Raw genomic sequence first — 13,203 nt, forward strand, 5'->3', positions numbered from 1 at the left:
TTTTTAATTATATTTTTATTCATTATATTAATATTCTTTTTTTAATAAAAAAGTACAAACTAATTAATAAATTATTCAAATTTAAAAATATTATTTATTATGAAACCAAATAAATAATTTTTAAATATAATTTTTAAATATATAAATAATAAATATTAAAAGGTTTAATTATTCTGTTGGTCCCTATACTTTCACCAAATTTTTAATTAGGTCCCTATACTTTTTTTCCTTTCAATTGAGTCCCTACACTGCTTTAATTTTGTAATTAAGTCATTCCTAGTGTAAAAAATATTAGAGTTAACTGAACATTTCTTCGCAAATTGAAGGTATTTATAATTAAAAACTTAATTAAATCTTTGACCGCATGTATTTTGGTAAAAATATTATGTTAATTTTAACATTTTTAACATGAAAAGGATGTAATTACAAAATTAAAAGTAGTGTAGGGACCCAATTGAAAGGAAAAAAAGTATAGGGACCTAATTAAAAATTTGGTGAAAGTATAGGAACCAACAGAGTAATTAAACCATATTAAAATTCAGTTAATACGTTAATAATAATAACTAGTGATGAATCCAAAAAATTTTGATAGTGGGGCGAAATATATATAACATGATAATAATTTTTATAATAAAAATATTATGTTTATATAAAAAATTAGCTATCAAATTATCTACTATAAATTTGAGTATAAATACATATATTAACTTATTTTTAATGTGTATTTTGTATTTCAAAAATTGTATTTTAAAATTTATTCTGTACAAGTGATTATTTTATATTTACATAGCATAATTATTGTTATAATTATATTTTATTATTATAAAATATGATTAGGTTTCAAGATATCTAATTACAAATTAAAATACAAAAATAGTAATTTAAATAATAACACATAATTTAAAATTTAATTTTTTATATTTCATATTTTGAAACCTTGACAATATAATCAAAATGTCCCTTTTTTTAGTCACAAAAAAAATGTCTTTTTTGTATATGTCGTTAAACAATCATTTAAAATTCAACTTCATACAATTAGCTCTTGATGATATTCATAGTTGAAAAAATTCATTCAATTAGTGTAGTTATTATGAAAAAAAACTAAAGCTAATTTCAAAAGAAGAAACACAAATTGATAGATAATCTTTTGAGCCGATTTCTAAAAAAGAACACCAATCTTATTTAAATTTAAAAATTGATTATTATAATGAAAATCTAATATGAAGTTCTCAAATTGATTATCAAGTGTCGAAAGTTGAATAAAAAATTATTGTGGAGTCAAATTTAATAATTTAATGGAGGCAAATAAATATTATTATTATATATTACTCAATAAAATTTCAAACTGTAGCTTGCCCCCACACCTATAGGAGTGGATCCATTGGTGATAATAACCCTATGATATACTATTAGTATTATAAATAATGAACACATTATTTGATATATAGTAAACTTTTTTTTACTAGTAACAAATTTAATTTTTTATCTCTTTAAACTAAATTAATAATTCTATTATATTTTATTTCATTTAGTATTAGTAGCCTACTCATAGTGTATTTTAGTGTAAAGATATCAAATAGAATTATTAATTTAGTTTAAAAAGATAAAAAATTAAATTTGTTATTAGTCAAAAAAAGTTTACTATATATTAAATAATGTGTTCATTAGTTTTCACTTTATTGTAAAAATTAGCTAGATCATAATACTAATAGTATATCATAGGGTTATTATTATTAATGTATTAACTGAATTTTAATGTTTATTATTTATATATTTAAAAATTATTTATTTGGTTTTATAATAAATGATATTTTTAAATTTGAATAATTTATTAATTAGTTTGTACTTATTTATTAAAAAAGAATATTAATATAATGAATAAAAAAATAATTAAAAAATATTATTTAAAGAATAATACAGAGAAATAAATCTCTAACCAATTTAAATTTAGAGACAACTAGGTCCCTGTCCATTTTTTAACCTGACATGTCAGCAATTTCCGTCAAGTTTTCGCCGAAAAACTGACAGAAGAACCGGGTTGACAGACGGAGTACAGGGTCAGGGACCGTAATGAAACGTGTTTTTAGTTAAGGGTCGTCTTGTCATTTTGAAAAATAGACGGGACCGAATTGATACTTTACTCCAGGAAAAGAGACAGATAGAATGGTACTAAAAGGCTATTGAAAGATTAAGAAAAAGGAGAGCAATAATAGACACAATAATTAGATTATGCATGATGTTGTAATAGAGTAAATCTGGACGTACATGATAGCACCAGTATAATAGAACAATGTCATTTTGTAATTTTTTCATTTTGGGTTAAGAACACACGAACATAACTGAACTTTCTTAAAAAAAAGTATGGAGCAGTGACATAGTTGTTGTGAGTTGGTAGTAGTGAAACTGAAGGGTGTTTGAGTTGTTTGAAAATGGTCAAGACGAGTGGGATTCAAAATTAAGGGATGGATTTTTTGAATTATTAGGATTAACATTGAAAATAAAAGAAATAATTAAGGATAAAATTGAAATTAAAATGTTGACTAATGTTTGACCATTTAAAATTTGACGGTAAAATAAAATTAAAAATTATTTTAAATATTAACGATAAAATTGAATCAAATTATATGTTAGGGGTAATTTTTAAAAGTTTCGAAAATGTTATACTTTACTCTAGTTGTAATTATATTCTCTCAAATATAATTTTTTGTTTAAATTTTGAGAGTAGAATAATGTTTGGAATGATACTCTATATATTAGTGTACGAACGGTAGAATTTATATTTGATTATTGATTAAAGTTATGATACGTGTATTAATATTTTAAATCAATTAATAAAAAGAAAGTATATGATTATATTTTTAAAAAATAATATTTTAATTTATTTTTTATTATGTTAATCGCAATTTATATAAATTGTATTATAATTATGCATAATTTTTTAAATTAAATAATTAAATTATTATATTATTAATTGAGTAATGAATTTTTTTAAGGTCACATATTTATAGGATAATTTTAATAAAATAAATATTCGTAGACATTGAATATACAATTAATATAGTTCACAAATGTTTTATACAATATGTTAATGTCTTATATATTTTTTATTTTTGTCTATTAAATTTATCTCAATAATGAGAAAATTGCTTGTTATTATTTTTAATAATATATAATTAATTTCTAGCTACAGTTGAAATGATATTATTATTATTATTTGCAATAAATTTTTTATTTTATTCATTGTTTGGTATTTGTATGATAACATATAAAATTATTTTATATAAGTTAAATATATTCATCATAATTCTTTTTAAAGATATATTTTAAATATAAATACAAGAAAATAAATATTTTTTTGTACATTGCACGAGTATATATACTAATAATATACTATAAAAATTGGATATTTATTAAAATTTTTATAAAATTATTAAATTAATAAATAAAAATTTAAAAAATGCATATTCTATATATATATATATATAAACAAGTCATTAATGAGTCATCGTGTTAGAATATATATTTAATATTTTATAAAAAATTTATATAAATAAATTTAATTATTTATTTAGCATAAATTTAATTATTCTATTATAATAAATTTAATTATCCATGTGACTGATTATTTATTATATATATTTGTATATAATATAACTAATGTAGTTAGTGATACTGTAAAAAACTCCGATCGTCGCATTGTTTGCAGTCACGCATTCACTGTGATAAGATCTACAAGACTCATCTAACAATTTCATAGGTAAGCCTCATTTTCACTCCATACAGCTCAGCCCTTATTTTCGAAAATTAATTGGGTTTAGTGTTAAGAAATTGTGTAATTTCGGTGTTTAGAAGCGAATTGGCTTTGTGGACTTGCTGGGTCTTGTCCCAATTTCGCGTTGGTAAGGTGAGACAATCCTAACCCTTGTCAATTACTAAATTAGTGAACCCTAAGTAATCCTAGTGTTGTTGTATGAAATTTAGATTGAATTGTGTACTTGGAAATAATTTGGTGATATTAGAGGCAAATTGGCAAGGTTGAGAGCTTTAGCTGAACTTTGGGGCCGTGGATAATTGTTAACGGTGGACTCTTGAGGTGTTCCGGGATTAACGAAAAATCAGCCAAGGTATGGTTTTGGTTTCTTGTATTTAATATATAATGTTTTGTGAAAACTTAAGCTAGATAACCTAGGATAAGTCGAATTAAAAATGTTGGAGTTTGATTGGTAATCTAGTCGACAATGTATGATTGAATTTAATGAGGCATGATGGATTTAATGGTTTTATGATATGAAAGTAGTTGATGAGGTGAGAAGATTGATGAATGATGATTTTGATGGTGATAAATGAGAATATTGGATATGAATATATGAATACTAATGATTGTGTTGGTATGATTGAACATGTTGGAACGAAATGTATTCAAAATTAAGGTATGTGCGTCGAAAGCTTGGTGTGCAAAACTGAAATTCTGCAGCACTTAGTATTTTTACCCATTTTGCAGAACTTGCGTACGCGACACCGCACGCGACGCGACCAACCCCTTCGGGTTTGGCATCTCGCGTACGCACCACGCGTATGCGTGGCCCACGCCTACACGGGACCCCTATTTTCAGCAAAGTGAATTTTATGTTCTAGAACCTAATTTTGAACCTCTAAACCTCTATTTTACTCTTTTAGCCCCTAGACCTTAGTGGTATGCCTAGTAATGAGGTGAAGATAGAAATGGATACTAACTTGGGAGTGAAGCAAGTTGCGGAGTAATGAATTATGATTGTGTGGTGGTGATTTCGAGCTTGCGAAGTGTTGACTGAACTAATGTAACTATGAAGATGATAACAATGAATTTCAATTGAGATAGAAATGGGTTGATGAGGATAATGACATTAAGGTATGATGGTGATTAAATTTGAATGAATTGAATGAGATAGAGGTGACCGAGTAAGAGGCGCTGGCAATGACCACTCGCTCCCGGTATATGTTAAAGAAGTGTAGGGATGTTGAGAATGTATGGGAAATAAATTAATGATTGAATGATTATGAATGAATTGGAATAATAATGAAAATAAACTTGAATTTGATTGTGATATGCCTCCGGGTAAGACGCATTGGTGTTATCCACTTGCTCCGGGTAAGAGGCGAGATTGCCAGGTAAGATGCAGTGGTGTTATCCACTTATTCTGGGAGAGTTCGAGGCTTCGAATAAGATGCAAAGGCTGCGTTCTGTCGCCGCTTGCTCCGGGTCGAGAATTGTAACACCGTCTGAGTAAGAGGCAGAGTGAAGTTGTTCCCTGCTCCGGGTACGCGGATAAGATGCAAGGGTTACAGCGTTGTCCCACTTGCTCTGTGTTTGGTGTTCTGTCCAGGGTTAGCTACCGGACATGTCGGGTTGGGTTTATAACTGACAGATGAGACTCATCAGCCATAGGACAAGCAAACATCATACGCATATGTTTGATTTGCTTGTTTGTGCATTAATTGGGAGTGCCTATGTGAATTAGTATGCCTAATTATTATACTTGCTACCTGCATTACTTGTATCCTAATTGTGTTTGTCATTGTCTATTTGTCTGTCTGTGTATTTCCACCAGAGTTGGAGGATTTGGAGGAAGGCGGATGATGGAGGGTATTGGATGGAGTTTTGGTTAAGTCTAAGAACCCTAGAGAACCACCCTACTTATGGCTTTCATTTTTAAATCTTTAAGTTTTATAATCTGAGTGTTAAAGTTCTAGGATTGCGTCTGATTTTTTCGGGACCTTATATATTATGTATGTGGGTGCCATTACCATGCTGAGAACCTCTGGTTCTCATTCCATACGTATTATTATTTTTCAGATGCAGGTTGAAAAGCACTACACTGTATATTTTGGAGACTCTGAGGAAGCGAAGAACTCTTGGAACACAAGGTTGTATTTTATATATATATATAGATTCTTCACCTTGTATTTTATGTTTGTCCCTCTTAGAAGTTGACTCGGAGAAACAGATTGTCAGTTTTCTGTTTTAGGTTACTTTGGGGGTGTATATATATGTATATGTATACTCTGGTCGGTCTTTGCTTCGCAGGCTGAGCTCAGAGCTTGTTAATTGTATATTGGAACTCTGATCTTATACATATATTATCATTTCTGTTCAATCTTGTCTACCTTTTTACTTTTATCCGATCGTGAGTGTTGCGTTGTTCTGCTTGTATTTTGTTCAATAACTTTTCTTCAAAAGGCTCCTAGATAAAAATATCCTTGCTATATTATATAAATATATTTTTCTTTTAAAGGTCATAGCGCCTCGCCACCTCTGTTTTTTAGCCTAGATGTAAAGTTCTGTGTGGTAGGGTGGTACATTATGGTATCACAGCAATTCGTTCCTGTAGAGCCTGAGAGACGGACTGACTATACTTCTGAGCATACTCTGGTTGTGTGTATATGCTATTTAGGATGTCTGCTTAACATATATAGCATAAATATTCATGAGCATACTTTTAGATATTCGAAGCACTAGACTCAAGATATATATTAAGACTGATCACCTTAATATCGGTTGTTTGGGGTAGAGAAGACTCAAAGGGCATCTCGTGGAGGTGAGCGAGATGATACAGCTGATTTTAGGGTTGCTGTTGTGCAAGCTACTGCTGAAGGGATAGAGCAAGTAACTCAAGAATTGTGATGGAGGCGGTGATGGATTAGGTGGGGAGACTACCAGGGATTAGAAACTCGTGCAGCTGAACAAATGGTCGATAGCGTTTAGTTATAGAGATGAATATATTCAAGGAGTGTTCTGGCAGCGTATGTGAATGATTAAGATCTTAGTGGCTTATAAAAATCAGAGTAACGCTATGGAAGCACGGTGAATTTGGTGGCTCTAAAATTATAGTGACGTGAGAAATGGGTAATGGGATGTGAGAATGAATTGAGGATTGACATAGGATCGAGGAATGAAGAGTGCGTGTATATAGGATTAGGTTAAAATGATTTGACTCAGACTAAGAGATAGAGTAATTATCTAGTGTTTGAAATAGTTGAGAAGGACTTGAGATTTAAATTGAATTAGATGGCTGATAAACCCATATTTCATGAGTTATTTTGTGCTTAGTTTGAGTGATTTATACAATCCTTCACCCACTTATTCATATTAATTGCATGGTTTTACTTTCCTTTCCTTATTATGTGATGTACGTGAAAAATATGTTTCCTAAGCTTTAAAATTAATTATTTTAATTACCTTTATTTCCATTCGATGCCGTGATTAGTGTGTTGAGTAGTTTCAGATTTTCTAAGACAGAATGACTTAAAGGATGGAAAAGGAAACGTACAAAAATGGAAGGAAAGTGCGAAACGGAGTTTTGAAGAAACTGGCATCCACGCGATCGCATGGATGACGCGATCGCGTGCCAGGAGCGAAGAAGCAGCGACGCGGCCGCATGACTGACGCGGCCGCGCGACTTGAGCATAGCGCATTCGATGCGGACGCGTGACCGAGGCGACCGCGCCACAAGGAAAACTCCAGATGACGCGACCGCGTGACCCACGCGGACGCGTGACAGAGGCCACGTATCAGAATTTACAGAATACGCCCCCAGCGATTTCTGAAGCCCTTTTGGCCCAGATCCAGGTACAGAACACACAGACTAGAGGCTATAAAATGGGGGAATGCATCCATTCAAAAGGGGGGCTCGCCAATTTTTACTTCCCATGATTTAGATTTACTCTTGAGAGAGGTTCTCCCCTCTCTCTCTTAGGATTTAGGACTTCTCTTAGTTTGTAAGAGTGACTCTCGATCCAGGTTTAATGTTTCTTTGTTTTAGCTTCCCTTTCACTTTTATTTATTCCAGCACTTGGGTTGATTATTTATTTTTATAATTGAATTTATGAATTATTCCATGTTACAGATTATTATTTGAATTAATGATAATTGAGGTATTTTCAGTTTATGATTGCTCTTTTTAATTTATGTTATCATTGTTTCCGATCTGAAGATATTTTATTCCAGCAATTTACTTTTTCCCCTTTTGGTCCTGGTTAAGAAATCAGTAACTCAATAGTTATCAACCCCAGCATAATTGATAATCGTTATGTTGCTAATTAAACTGAACTTCAATAATCCCAACTTTTTCTTAGGAAATAAATAGGATTCGAAGGTTAAACTAATTAGTCCCTTGACTTTCCTTTGCTTTAGTAAGGGTTAACTAAGTGGAATTTAGATTCAACTTTCATTATTGTTGAGAGAAATAACTAAGTTGGACTTCCAATTTCTCTTACCTTGCCAAAAGTTTGCTTTACAGTATTTATTTATTTTAACTGCCATTTACTTTACTTGTCATTCAAATCACTTGCTTCTCACCTTCTAAACCCCGATTACAACCTTTATAGCCAATAATAAGAACATACTTCCTTGCAGTTCCTTGAGAAGACGACCCGAGGTTTGAATACTCGGTTAACAATTTTTAAGGGGTTTTTTACTTGTGACAACCAAACGTTTGTACGAAGGGATTTTTGTTGGTTTAGAGACTATATCTACAACGCAACTGTTTTTATGAAATTCTTTACTGGCAAAAATCCCAACGTCAAAATGGCGCCATTGCCGGGGAACTGCTAACGTGTGCCTTATTATTGGTTATTGTAAATATTTTTCTTTTACTTGTTTATTTAATTCTATTTTTCCTTTTTATTTTTCATTTGCTACCATGAATTCTCACCCCTCTCGCTTTGAGTTTGGTTCTAACTTTGTTGAAGGAAATAGAAGTTACAGCAGGAATATGCATCAAGGTCAGACCAATCAAGGATGGATGGAGCCAAGAGGATCTAATCAACCCTTTAGGCAACAACACCCTCCGAGATATCATGGACAAGGACCATTCTACAATGCATATCCAGCTGAAAGATATGGTGGACAACCTTGTAACTACCAACAAGCCCCACCCCGTGCATATAAACCATCCTTTCAACATAACCTCGAACCACCACACTCACAAGCTTCTCTTCACCATTCGCCACCATATGATCCTTCCCTACCCCAGTACCAATCCAATCACTCCGAATCACCGCCACTTTCCTATGTATCATGTCCAAATCCGGCAACCCGAGAAGCAGAGGTTCGCCTAAAGGAAACAGTAAATAAACTTCAAACAACCATTCGACAACTGGAGCAAGCAGTAATTTAATGGGTTTCTAGGTGCTCAAATACACAAGGATCAGCCACAGCCCCATGTGAATAGTCTAACGAAGAGCGTATCATGAAGGAGATACCAGAAACTCCAGTGAATAAGACAGAGAATGAATTCGTTCTAGAACAGGTAGAAGAAGCTGTCATTGTTCAAGAAGAAGAGTTGGTTGAAGATCTAGGAGATGCTGAACCTCCATGGGAATCCAGAACTGAGGAGAACTCCGTCAAGGACGCTACAGTTGATGCTAAGGAGGATATTGTACAATCCCCAAGGCAAGTTGTTTATGAAGAATCAGACGGAATAACCCAAGAAACAAATTCCCTTGATGATGATAGTCACAAGTCTGGCTTTCTTAGTAATGAATTTGCATCTGCAAGTGAATCCTCTGAGATCGAAGAATCTTCCCCAAGTGAATACGAAGACGATGCGGAGGTAGATTTCTCTCAACCTCCAATCTATGACACAAGTGATGAGGAAGACATAGAAGACTTTGACCAGGACACAGATACAATTGTAGAACCTTGCAAGGAAGTGGAGGAATTCACAGAAGAGCATAAGGGAGTAGAACTTACAGAACCACCGGAAACACCTATCCCAAGGCCATTACCACCTAATACAAGCTTCAAGTGGGTACAATCCTTAACCTATAACTTTACTTATTCACTTGAATATGGTTTGCTTGAAACAGATGGCCAGCTTAGAGTTCTTTGCGGCTTTAAGAGTAAGAGGGAAATGGCTCGTACTCAGAGTTGGTGCACAAGGTTCAATAAGGTTCCACGCTTCACCTCGAAGTACACGGATTGGTACCATGCTCAATTGCATGGATCACAGAGAACGTTTGGTCACCATGGTGAGATTCTACTCTTTAAACCGCCCGGATGGAGACATGTAGATCAAGACGGAGGCGTATTTAAAAGCAAGGCTTGGGATCCTGGAGTTTATCCTGACGTTTGTCACCCCGGGAGCCTAACAATCTGTTTGAAGCTTTTCAGAAGCTTTGCATGCCTAGTTTGGGATCCCAGAGGCTATTGGCATTCCAAGCACTGGTGGAGATTTTTGGACGAATTTAAACATAAGCCGCCATAGCAGGAAGCTCCTCCAATGTCCAACTTAAGGACTTTAACTAAAAGTGCTAGGTGGGAGACAACCCACCATGGTATGGTCGCTTCTTTTTCAATTTAATTCTTGTTAATTGCTTTCATTTTTATTTTCTTTTCATTTTACTTTACTGAACCTGGAATCATGCATAGCATTCATATTAATCATTGCATTATACATTTATCTTACATAAAAAAAGGGATGCACGACGCGACCGCATGCCCCATGCGATCGCGTCATATTGCGAAAACACTATACACGCGACCGTGTCACCCACGCGGCCGCGTGCCCTGGAGATCAGCGTCAAGATCCAACGTCCAGAAAGTTAGGCTGGAATCGTGCGGCCCTTGTGCGTTTTGCACAAATTAGCCCACGCGATCGCATGCCCAATGCGATCGTGTCACTTGCACAAAACCAATCCCACGCGACCGCGTGAGTGACGTGATCGCGTCGCATGGATTGCACAACACCCTCAAAGGAGACAGAGAGTTGCGCTAAAACGACGATGGAAGCGTGCGTCTAGCACAAATTCCAGCGACGCGATCGCGCGACCCACGCGATCGCGTCATCCCCTCTCCTAATTCAATTGAAGGACTAATTCACCTCTATCAACATCAATCACAGCTCTTGCTGTGGCTAGGAAAGGTCTTCCAAGGATGATGGATTCATCCTCATCCTTCCCAGTAACAAGGATTATGAAATCAGCAGGGATGTAAAGGCCTTCAACCTTTACTAACACGTCCTCTACTTGTCCATAAGCCTATTTTCTTGAATTGTCTGCCATCTCTAAGGAGATTTTAGTAGCTTGCACCCCAAAGATTCCCAGTTTCTCTATTACAGAGAGGGGCATGAGGTTTATCCCTGAACCAAGGTCACACAGAGCCTTTTCAAAGATAATGTTGCCTATGGTACAAGGTATTACGAACTTTCCAGGATCCTGTTTCTTCTGAGGCAATGTCAGTTGATCCAGATCACTTAGTTCATTAGTGAACAAGGGAGGTTCATCCTCCCAAGTCTCAATACCAAATAATTTGGCATTCAGCTTTATGATTGCACCAAGGTACTTGGTAACTTGCTCTTCAGTAACATCCTCATTCTCTTCAGAAGAGGAATACTCATCAGAGCTCATGAAGGGCATAAGGAGGTTTAATGGAATCTCTATAGTCTCTAGATGAGTCTCAGATTCCTTTGGTTCCTCAAAGGAAAACTCCTTATTGATCACTGGACGTCCCAGGAGGTCTTCCTCACTGGGATTTACGTCCTCCCCTTCCTCTCCAGGTTCGGCCATGTTGACTATGTCAATGGCCTTGCACTCTCCTTTTGGATTTTCTTCTGTATTTCTTGGGAGAGTACTAGGAGGGATTTCAGTGATCCTTTTACTCAGCTGGCCCACTTGTGCCTCCAAATTTCTAATGGAGGACCTTGTTTCATTCATGAAACTTACAGTGGCCTTAGATAGATTAGAGACTAAGTTTGCTAAATTAGATGTATTTTGTTCAGAGTTCTCTGTCTGTTGCTGAGTGGATGATGGAAAAGGTTTACTATTGTTAAACCTATTTCTTCCACCATTATTAAAGCCTTGTTGAGGCTTTTGTTGATCCTTCCATGAGAGATTTGGGTGATTTCTCCATGAGGGGTTATAGGTGTTTCCATAAGGTTCACCCATGTAATTCACCTCTGCTATTGCAGAGTTTTCAGGATCATAAGCTTCTTCTTCAGAAGATGCCTCTTGAGTACTGTTGGATGCAGCTTGCATTCCATTCAGACTCTGAGAAATCATATTGACTTGCTGAGTCAATATTTTATTCTGAGCCAATATGACATTCAGAGTATCTATTTCAAGAACTCCCTTCTTCATAGGCGTCCCATTACTCACAGGATTCCTCTCAGAAGTGTACATGAACTGGTTATTAGCAACCATGTCAATGAGTTCTTGAGCTTCTGCAGGCATTTTCTTTAAGTGAATGGATCCACCTGCAGAGGTATCCAATGACATTTTAGCTAATTCAGATAGACCATCATAGAATATGTCCAGGATGGTCCATTCTGAAAGCATGTCAGAAGGACACTTTTTGGTCAGTTCTTTGTATCTCTCCCAAGCTTCATAGAGGGATTCACCTTCTTTCTGTCTGAAGGTCTGAACATCCACTCTATGCTTACTCAGCTTTTGAGGAGGAAAGAACTTGGCTAAGAAAGCCTTGACCAGCTTATCCCAAGAGTTCAAGCTATCCTTAGGTTGAGAGTCCAACCATATTCTAGCTCTGTCTCTCACAGCAAAAGGAAAAAGCATGAGCCTGTAGACTTCAGGATCTACTCCATTAGTCTTAACAGTATCACATATCTACAAGAATTCAGTTAAGAACTGAAAAGGATCTTCAGATGGAAGTCCATAAAACTTGCAGTTCTGCTGCATCAGAGAAACTAATTGAGGTTTCAGCTCAAAATTGTTTGCTCCAATGGCAGGAATGGAGATGCTTCTTCCATGTAAATTGGAATTAGGTGCAGTAAAGTCACCAAGCATCCTCTTTGCATTATTATTATTTTCGGCTGCCATCTCCTCTTCCTGTTCGAAAGTTTCTGAAAGGTGATTGCTGGATTGTTGTAATTTAGCTTCTCTTGGTTTCCTCTTCAGAGTCCTTTCAGGTTCTGGATCTGCTTCAACAAGAATATTCTTGTCCTTGCTCCTACTCATATGAAAAAGAGGGACAGAATAATAATAATAATAATAATAATAATAATAATAATAATAGGGGTCCTTTTTACTACAGTATAGAGGTCCCTGTGTGAGTAGAAGAAAAGAAGAAGAAAAAATTCGAACACAGATGGAAGAGGGGGTTCGAATTTGGGTGAGATGAAGTGTTAGTAGATGAATAAATAAATAGAAGGAGATAAGAGAGAGAGAGAATTTTCGAAAATAATTTTTGAAAAAGAGTTAGTGATTTTCGAA

At 34.6% G+C, this 13,203-nt stretch overlaps 1 non-coding gene across 1 annotated transcript; it reads left to right on the forward strand.

Moving 5' to 3' along the window:
* Nucleotides 1–12,306: 12,306 nt before the first annotated feature.
* Nucleotides 12,307–12,414, forward strand: LOC148555228 (small nucleolar RNA R71). Its single transcript, XR_015887436.1, has one exon. It is a non-coding gene; the product is annotated as a small nucleolar RNA R71 (small nucleolar RNA).
* Nucleotides 12,415–13,203: the final 789 nt, after the last annotated feature.

The sequence above is a fragment of the Arachis ipaensis genome, chromosome B6 (assembly GCF_059453495.1).
Source record: "Arachis ipaensis isolate K30076 ecotype BB chromosome B6, ASM5945349v1, whole genome shotgun sequence".
Classification (NCBI taxonomy): Eukaryota; Viridiplantae; Streptophyta; class Magnoliopsida; order Fabales; family Fabaceae; genus Arachis; species Arachis ipaensis.